The sequence below is a fragment of the Juglans regia genome, chromosome 10 (assembly GCF_001411555.2).
Source record: "Juglans regia cultivar Chandler chromosome 10, Walnut 2.0, whole genome shotgun sequence".
Classification (NCBI taxonomy): Eukaryota; Viridiplantae; Streptophyta; class Magnoliopsida; order Fagales; family Juglandaceae; genus Juglans; species Juglans regia.
The window spans coordinates 26,631,765-26,641,187 of NC_049910.1; positions in this window are offsets into that span (position 1 = coordinate 26,631,765).

Genomic DNA, 9,423 nt, shown 5'->3' on the forward strand with positions numbered 1-9,423 from the left:
AGCTATATATATATATATATATATATATATATATATATACCCTGATGCAGGTTGTAACTAGTAGCGGCCCGATCTTCTTGTGTGAAGCAGCAGCTGTACGTATTGGTTTGGACTTGTATCTACTTACAACTCGATCGTGACTTTAACTTCTTTACTACTTTTCAGCTTGTTTGACTTCTCTTCAACTATGGAAGTCATTATATGCATGGATTTGGGCTCCAATAAGAATGTTGGTAGGAACACCTACTGAAAGGAGGTATGTGGCTGTGGCTGTGGCTTAGGGCGACGACTAATATTTTTCTAATAGCTAGCTGTTTGATAGTCTAACAGTAGGGCTGCCATATCTAGTTCTCTCTCTATATATACATGCTACATGAATTGAGATGATAGAATAAATTTTATAAAATTTACTTAAAATAAGTTTAGATATATTTAAATGTTAAGATGAGTTTAAATATATTTATCAGAAGTTAAAATATTATAGGTCTCGCGTGTAAGGAAATGTAGAGTTAAAAAATGTTATACATGTGTAAAGAGATTTTGAGTTTATATGAGTTTAGTGATATAAAATCGAGTTAGGTATTTGGATGTTAGATTCAGCTTAAAATTAGACTGAACTCCAAATTCCAACCAGGGCCTATTAGGAGAGGTTTAGATAGTGAGTTGAGTTAAAATTATGATATGAGATGGGATTCGAAAATTGAATAAAATATTATTAGAATATCATTTTTTAATATTATTTTTGTTTTGAAATTTAAAAAAAATTGAATTGTTTAGTATATTTTATTTAAAAATTTAAAAGTTTTAATGATTAGATGGGGTAATAAGAATTGAAATCAATTTATTATCCAAACAAGGCTAAGTATATATATATATATATATATATATATATATATGATGATGGTGAGTAAAATCCAATGTTATTTGAAAGGCAAATTAAAAGTTCTTGCAGTATAAAATCTCATATGCTTAACTGTTTATAGTAAACTGATACACGCGCGGCTTGAGCGTTGTGAAGCAGATTGAGCAGATTGTTTCTAAGTATGGAAGATCCACTTCTTCCATTGGGTTCTCCGAACTCTCTTTCTGCATGGTTGCAAGTTGTTACGACATGTCGCAGGTATACTGAAAATTGCATCAACAGCAAGTTTAAAAATTTGAGTAATATATACCAATTTTTGCTTAACAAATTATATTATCACATGTATATCTGTGTATGTGTATATATATATAATCATTTAAAATAAGAGTTAAATAATGAAAACAATCAAAGTGGACAAGATTACTGTACAGAAAAGATTGAATCATACAAAGAAGGTTGGTTTCAAATTTCTTGAACCTAGCATCATGCAAACAAAGAAGTAGAGGAGCATTGATGCATTTCCTTGTGAGATGTTTAACAACAACTTGAACAAAACCAATATACAAAAATTTGTAACCTTTTACCGGGAAATATTGAATCGATCTTTTGTTAAACATGTAACATTTTTCATGGGTTTTAGAAATAGCATAGGTTTGTTCAATAGTTTTAATATTGAACTCAGTTTTTAAAGTAGACTAAACCCAATTAATTTTGTAAATAGATTTAACATCAATCTTTGGAATAGTAATAAACCCTTGAAAGTTTTTAAAAATAATCTCGGTGTCATATCCCTTATAACTTGTAAGATGATTTTTTTATTTAAAATATACTAATTATTTTTAAAAAAATAATTTTTATCAAAATATATTTACAACTATGAATTGTGCAACCACCACGTAATCATTTTGAAAAAAATAAATAAAATATGACACTCACATGAAAAAAAAATTAATTTTTTAATAATAGATCTCACTCTTTTTCAAAACGATTATGCAGCATTTACACATTTCACGATTATACGTAAAATTACTCATTTTAAAAATATGTATTTATAAACACCCTGATCAGTACGGCATGTTGTTCAAATAATTGAACAGCTAAGCTGCCAAAAGCATATGGTCCCCCTGCGATTGCAAAAGAACCCTTTAAATAAAGATATCTATTAATAAAGCTAGCTAGCACTTTGTATATTGAATGATCAATGGCCGATGCTGATCACGTTGAGTCGTCCACGATCGGTGAAGTTACAGGGAAATAATCAAATTTGTTCTTTTCCATCAATTCCTCAATCACGTGGACGACTCGACTCCACTCCCACATTTCTCATAAATAAATAAAACATATGTCCTATATATCAGCACTTTAACAGACTTGTGAATAAAATTGCTCTTTTTTAAATTAAGTTTTATTTTATTTTATTTTATTTAAAAAAATTGCCACGACTCTTAAATACATTATAACTACATCTTTTTTTTAATAAAATAAAACATGTCAATTTTCTAAGCTTAGAGTTAAAAAAAAATATGTGTTTGTTAATAAACACTTATCATATTTATAAATAAAAAATTATTCTCATCAGCCACTATTCACTACTTCACACTACACATCCTATGAAAAATACTCTCACATCCTATAAAAAAAAATTTATAATTATGGAATGTGGAAATAAATAGTGGCTGATGCGTAAAATTCCTCTAAATTAGATTAGAAGAAATGTGATTTACCCAATATTTCTACGTTGAATGGTATCTTCTTTTTTTTTTTTTGAGACAGAGTGTAATATTTATGGTCTTAATTTTTATATTTTTTGCTTGATTTGTGAATTTCGTATATAATTTAAGTAATTATTTTGGTATTTTTTGCTGTATAATTTTTTTTTTCTGGTTTATACTTTATACTTCACAATAGAAAAATAAATAAAATCTATCCCACATGAATCTTTTCTAAAACAATGTCACCAATGTATTTCAGTCTAATCTGCTATAGACAAAAAGTCAAGTTTGAAAAGCACACAGAGCTAGGGGAAAAAATCACAATACAAAAGGCCAATCAAATCATGACACACAATAATCATAACATACAAATCATAGCATACACAACGCACCATCCAATTCATACAACTGTTATTTTCAATACAAAGAACATAAATAAAGAGAATTTTCATCAGATCATGAAATAACACCATAACAATTTCCTCTTTCATTTGAAGATGATTACTATAGACAACTATGGTAAAAAATTTCATTATTTTTTGAAAATCTTCATAATTTAAATTCTTTTCTTTTGGAGCAAACAGAATGACAGATCAAGATATAAAAACTTTAAATTGCTACAAATTACAGAACCAAAAAGAAACTTCAAAAAGAAAGACATAAAAAATTCACAAGGGAAAAAAAACCTAACATTGCAACAAAAAATACACAAATGAAAAAATTTGCAAACAGGGCAAAAAGAAAAAGACATCACATAACCAATATAATAATAATGATCAATGAAATACAAAAAAAATTCCTGTGTCTCAAACATGACGTTGTCATCAGAGTTGATTGCAACAAGTGAAGTGCATCAAAACACTCACTTAAACCGACCTTAAATAAAAAAAAAAATACTTTAAATCTTAAAAAAATAAAGTGGAATTATCTTTCACAGTATAGCAAACGAAAAGAATCCATATATTTCTTCCACAAACAAACAAATATTATCCATCAAATGATAAAAGATCACAGTCTTTTAAAAAACAAAAAATCATACATTTCATCAAAACTTCTACAAAAATAAAATAACACCACAAACATGGGACGACCAAACAAAAATCCACTTACCTCTTTTCAGAAGAACGAAGTGCATTATCGACAACGGGAAAATAACAAAAAAAACTACAAGTTTTAAAGCAACATAAAAAATGCCATAAAAACAAAAACAAAACCACCACAAAAAGCAAATCAAATCTAATCTTCAAACACGGCAACTAGAATCCAAATCACAATAATGTTAAAGAAAAGTATTATGTAGTTGAAAGGAATCATTCGCATCGAATGGCTGCAAAACCCCAACCAAACCCCGATTGCCTTCTGCAGAAAGTACCATAGACTACAATATGGCCATCCAAGTGAGAATTACCCTGCCATATCGATAGGGTCTCATTAAAGCAAAACCTACCACCCCTCCAAAAAGACCAAACTATTCCAATATAAACAAAAAAACACAACACTACATTGTACTTGAAAACAATAACTTCACACAACTCAAACTTCACAAAACAAAATGAATCAAAGTTGAAAAGAAATTCATTCAAAGAATTAAACCAATCAAGTACCTAAATTCAAAGAGAAGCAAAAACCAACAATAGAATCACAATTTATAAAAGTATTTTTATTAACAAATAAAAATATAGAATGTCTTTTTTGGTCCATAGTTAACAATTATATTTTCTATAGTTACTACAAGAAAATATATTTATAGTACATGTTAGCATCCAACAGTGGCTTTTGCTGTTGCGTTATTCTCATCCTTTGTAAGTCCTCCAAAAATGAAGAAGTTAAAAAATGCATGAAAATAAAAACTAAACACATAAACCCATAATATCCAAATCCACAACACCCACAACCCAAATTCCTTCAAAGAACTAAACAATTAAGTGCATAAATTCAAAGAGGGAAAAAAAAAGTATGAATAGCTGAATAAAAAAATAAATGAAGTAGAACTTAAAAAATGCATGAAAGGAAAAGGCAGACAAAGAGAGAGAGTGAGTTAAAACCGAAGAATAAATGCAGAGAGAGACGGTTTTAAGTTAAAACCGAGACATATATCTAAGGAAAGGAAAAAAAAAAGACCAAGATATCCCGAAATACCAAAATACCCCAATTAAATGGACTAAAACGCTAAAACAGAAGGATAAAAATGAGAAAACACACAAAAAATGGGCAGCTATACGAACGACAAAAATCACTGTTCATGGCTATCCACACTTATATAGTATAGACAAATTAATAATCACATATTATAACGAAATAGTTGAGAAAAGCAAACCTTAAAGTAAAACTCCAATATGAATACTATTGTTAGAAACCCTCTACAAAAAAATAAAAAAAAATTTAATGTCACACAATGAATATATTCACAATAAAAAAATAATAAAATAATGCAAACAAATTACAAAAGGTTGTAAAAAAGGGGATATCAACATGGAATAAAGACCAAAACCAGTTAATCAAAAGGTCAAAACCAATTAGTCTTCATAACATCAAATGCAAAAGACAACAATTTAATAAAACAAAAATAATATAAAAAAGTTATATACAGGAAATCCATTTATTAAAATCAGTTCCATACTATATATTAATTTTACAAATGCACTTATAAAATTATAACAAAAAATCACACAATAAATATATTCTCAATCAAAAATAATAAAATAATGCAAACAAATTACAAAGGTTTGTAAAAAAGGGCATACCAACTTGAAATAAAGACCAAAATCAGTTAGTCGAAAGGCCAAAACCAGTTAGTCATCATAACATCAAATGAAAAAGACAACAATTTAATAAAACAAAAATAATATAAAACAGTTATATACAGGAAATCCATTTATTAAACTAATATTAATTTTACAAATGCAGTTATAAAATTATAACAAAAAATCACCAAAGATTTATACAGAAATGAAAAAAATTTACATGTAGTGCAAAAAATTAATAACGCACATGCAGTGCAGAAAAAGTCAGAAAAATCACAACATGCAAGCAAATAACATACAAAAGGAAAGCAAATAACCAAACATAAACTGACTTCCATCTAACTACACAACCAAAAAAAACCTCTGACACACAACATATAAATCTACAGGGAAAAAAACTCCATTAAACATAAAAAAATATATATATATATTTTCAAAATATTTGAATAACAAAAACAAAGAATAGAAAATAAATAGAAATGAAAAAAATTTACAAACACAATCCCCAAACTAAATAGCCCAAGAAATTTACATGTAGTGCAGAAAATTAATAACGCACATGCAGTGCAGAAAAAGCCACAAAAACCACAACATGCAAGCTAATAACATACAAAAGGAAAGCAAATAAAAAATTAATAGTGCACATGTAGATCAGAAAAAGCTACAAAAACCACAACATGCAAGCAAATAATATACAAAAGGAAAGTAAATAACCAAACATAAACTGACTTCCATCTAACTATACAACAAAAAAAAAACCTCTGACACACAACATGCAAATCTATAGGGAAAAAAACCCCATCAAACATAAAAAATATATATATATATTTTCAAAAACATTTGAATAACAAAAACAAAGAATATAAAATAACTCATAACATCCAAATCTATAGGGAAAAAAAATCAACAAAGACAAACCCAATGCTGCGAATAACAAACGCGAAGAGAGAAAACCTAAACTCAGAGAACTCACAACATGCAAATCCAAAACAAAAAAAAAAACACCATCAAACAACCAAAAAAACCGAAGACAAACCATCAACAAAGAGAAAAAAATAACTCACAACATCCACATCCACATCCACAGAAAAAATAAAAAATAAAAAAATCAATGAAAACAAACCCAATGCTACAAAAATCAAACCCGAAGAGAGAAAATGCAAAACAGAGAACTCACAACATGCAAATACACAAAAAGAGGAAAAAAAAATCCATCAAACAACCAAAAAAATTATATCTTTGATAACGAAATCATAAAAAAAAGCCATCAACGAAACCAAAAACACGAACAATAAACAGCAAACAACATAAATAAAAAATAAAAATAAAAATAAAAATAAAAAAAACCTAACAAACCCACGAAATGATATATTTTTTCGCAAAAAACACAAAAGCCCGCAACATGCAAATCTGAAGAAAAAAGTTAATGTTTCCATAAAAAACAAAAACAAATATAAAAAACCAACAACATCCAAACCCACAATATGCAAATGCGAAGAGAAAGCTTTATTTCCTCGCAAACAAACAACATCCAACATGCAAACCCATGTGAAATCCCCAAACGAATGACACCCAAAAAAAAACCCCAACAAACAGTTGTAAAATCTCCAAACCAACCGCACCGAAAAGGAAAAAAAATTGAAAAAAACAAAGCAGAGAGAGAAGCCAGAGAGAGAGCGTCGCTTTCGGAGAAGAGAGGAGCTGCGAGAAGACGACCCTGATGCAGACAGAGAGAGAAGACAGAGTGTCACTTTCGGAGAATAGAGAAGAGAGAGCTTTCGGGAAGGAAAGAGAGAGAGAGAGAGAGAGAGAGAGTTAAATCAAACAATAAAGGCAGAGAGAGACGATTTTAAGTTAAAATCGAGATATATATCTCGGGAAAGGAAAAGATAAAAAAAATAAAACACCCCAAAAGACCAAAATAGCCCCAGTTAAACGGACAAAAAGTTAAAAACACTAAAACTAAGGGATAGAAAGGAGAAAGCACACAAAAAATAGATAGTTACACGAAGGACGACAAAATCACTGTTCATGGCTATCCGCACTTATTATATATAGTATAGATATATATATCAGATTCCTGGATCGTGTATTGAATTTCTAGTCCTAATTAGTTCATCATTTGCTACATCATTATATATATACTCTTAACATGATATAATGTCTGCATATATGGTCTACAAAAAATAGGGATATGCCGGGGCATTTTCATTCCCCTGTAAATATATAGATTATTGTCGGCACTTAATTCATGTGCTAGTAAATAAGAAGTTTTTCCGGTTACGCCGGCAATAACATATAATTATGCCGACATTTGTAAAAACACCATAAACTTATCAATTATGTGCCGGCAAATAAGAAGTTTTGTCAACGTTTATACAGTTACGCCGGCCATAACATACAATGCCAGAAATTTATCAATTATGCGCCGGTAAATAAGAAGTTTTGACGGCATTTACATTGCTACACTGGCAATAACATATAATTGTTCTAACTATTTTTTTTACTGATAAAAGATATTAACGTAAATTTCTGTTTGTATTTCAAAATTATTTTATTTATATTTAAAAAGAATAAAAATATGAATTTATTTTTTCTTATATTTTTCTCATGTCAGTCCCACTTTTTCTCTTTCAAATTAGTCCAACTCACCAGCAATAATATTAACTTGTAAAAAACAATAGGTTAATAATGAGATGGGTAAAATTGTAAAACATTAATTAGGCTCAAATTTTAACTTGCGCCCTCCTCCCTCTTTCTTTTTTCTTTTTTTTTTTTTTTTTTGATATATGGGGAGGGGCGATTCTATCCCTGGTTCTCTTAGTAAGAAATAAAGGTGTTGCCAATCGATCCAAAGGATCTTGGCACCCCCTCCTCCCTCTTAAATTTTCAAAAAAGTCTTAAATCTCCCTCTCTTATACATAAGCGCCCTCCTCCCACTCAAAGTTTCAGTGTAAAGTTTTAAATCTCTCTCTTGTGCATAAACACCCTCCTCCCTCTCAAATTTTCAATAAACTTTAAGTGCTAGTTTGGGTAGTAAAGTATTCTCTAAATACTCTACTATTATTTATTATTTTATTATTACACTACAACACAATTGGTCTTTAGTGACGGTTGGGAAATTGTGACAGTCCCCAAACAGTTACTAAAAGGCATTTTCTATGACGATTTCTGGAAACCGTCACTAAAGACAGATGAGATTTTTTTAACGTTCGAACGTATGGGAAATTTACGTTCGAACGTAAAATTTATGTTCGAACATTGTGGCAACTTACGTGCGAACGTGAAATGTTTTGAATGTTTTGGCGCTAACGTTCGAACACTAGTAATTAACGTTCGAACGTGAAATGTTTTGCTCAAACGTTCGATCGTTAATTACTAACGTTCGAACGTTAATTGTAAATTTAAATTAAATATGACTCTAATTTAAAAATTATATGGTTTTTATAGTGTATAATTTGTGAACAAGTCTAAAAAATTGACTTGTATATATTTTGGTCATGTCGAGGAGGCTCATCTGATCTTTGACCCACTCCTCTGGCTGCGTTTGCACTCCCCGTGCAAGTAATAGCCGGCTGATCAAGACACCGTATGGCAGATTATCCGTGGAGAAGATGCTCGCCTCGTAACGGATCATCTCAAAGATGTGCAGTGGCAAATCTATGGGATCTCCACGTGCCACTCGTATCAAAAACTGTGCCCGAAGCCTACTAAATGTGGTTTTATGTGCCACAGGATCTACGTTTGTTACAACAATAAGGTGCAACATGCGGACGAAAGATAGCAGATGGTTCTAGTTGAAGGCGTTCTTCCTCTCGATCTGCATGTGGTCCCTCCGGGTGAGGATGTAGAAATTCTGTCTCGATCATCATCCCAAACCTCGACGCTAGTATCCTCGGCCTCTGACTGGTCTGCGTCTCTGGCTAATGCTGGCTCAAATGGGCAGTCAGTAGATGATGTAGAAGTGCCTACATCCTCACAGGGTGTAGCGTGTGCAAATATCTCAACTCCTTGACGAATCACGAGGTGCTCGCCGATGACATCCGGTGATATCTCAATGGAAACACCACGTACAGTCACTGTGTGAGAGGATGCGTCCTGAGGC